The 1,358-nt window shown below is 62.4% G+C and overlaps 1 non-coding gene across 1 annotated transcript; it reads left to right on the plus strand.

Moving 5' to 3' along the window:
- The first annotated feature begins 858 nt into the window (after window positions 1-858).
- Window positions 859-931, plus strand: TRNAT-UGU. The gene has a single exon. It is a non-coding gene; the product is annotated as a tRNA-Thr (tRNA).
- Window positions 932-1,358: the final 427 nt, after the last annotated feature.

Genomic DNA, 1,358 nt, shown 5'->3' on the forward strand with positions numbered 1-1,358 from the left:
AAAAAAAAAAAAAAAAAGACTAGAGGGCAGCCAGGGGCTGCCTCACCTTGCAGGGACCATAAGGCAGGCTGGGCCACCAGGCCAAGGTCCACCACCTAAAGCCACCACTTTCTGTCCTTTGCCAGGCTAGGACTCCTGTCACCTGGGCCCTCATCCTCTTTCCCTGTCCTCCAACCCGGGGGCCTTTTAGGGGTCTTGACAGACCAGCTCTTCGATTCAAGGCAAGCCCTAAGAGTTGCCTTTTCCTAATTCGCCCACAGGTGATGCAGGGGTCACTTCCCACCACCCCCGCCCCACCTTGGCCGAATCCTTCTCGGTCCAGCACCTCCAAACATCTCGACCTTTCGAGTCCCCCCACACACTCCCTCTCAGCCTCCACTTCTCTGTGCCCCCACTGCTTCCTCACTACGCAGCCCACCCCAGGGCCCACCTTAACAGCTCAGGCCTGGATTCCCCGCAGGACAGGCCCATTGACATTCCTCCCCTATCCCTTTCTATAGCCTTGACCTCTGGACCCCCATCCTCACCGCGCTCGCAATCCTACGCCCTTCCCTGACCGCCGCCCGCGCCACAAGGCCCGGGTCCCTCCTCACAGCTCCGCCCATCGCAGGCACCGTCTCGCCCTGACGGTCTCCGCCCGCGCGCGCCCATCGCCCGCATTGTCTTCCCAAGGCTCTCCCAGAATCTGCAGCCAGCCAGCGTCTACTGCGCTTACTGACGCTGCGGGCCAGGCAGCGGCAGCGACTGAGAAATACCGGTCCCGCCTCTTCACCGTTTAGCTCCTTGACATGGCGATCTGCGGTTGCGCGGTCCCAGAGTGGCGTCAACTGCTTTTGCGCAGAAGGCCAACCAGAAGCAGGCTCCATAGCTCAGGGGTTAGAGCACTGGTCTTGTAAACCAGGGGTCGCGAGTTCAAATCTCGCTGGGGCCTACTGTCGTTTTCCCCACGTTCAGATTTTTTCACCCCTTCCTGAAAGGTGGGAAACCGGAATATACGCGAGCCAAGCTGGATTTCGGCCTTACCAGGCAGCCAGACCCTCGCTGAGTTGCCTCCTCTCAGGCGCCTGCCGCCCTAGGCTCCTTACCCACCGTCCGCTTGTCTCTTAAAGAGCCACTCCCTCCGTGGCCTTCCCTTTCGACCCCTGGGTTCCTGGACCCTGCGCGCCCGCCGCCCCGAGGAGCTCGCCGGCTTCGTCTGCCCGCGCTCTCGGCGAGCTCATGGCCGGTCTGTAAGTTCCCTTTCATCGCCCTACTCGGACCCTGCGCGCCCTGCTTCTCGTCCTGTTGCTCTCTCCGGAATGGCGTCCACCGCGCTGCGCGCCCATTGCCGCCCCCCACCGCGTGCATGTGCCCCCCCC

Source organism: Propithecus coquereli, unplaced genomic scaffold, assembly GCF_000956105.1.
Source record: "Propithecus coquereli isolate 6110/MARCELLA unplaced genomic scaffold, Pcoq_1.0 Scaffold443, whole genome shotgun sequence".
NCBI lineage: Eukaryota > Metazoa > Chordata > Mammalia > Primates > Indriidae > Propithecus > Propithecus coquereli.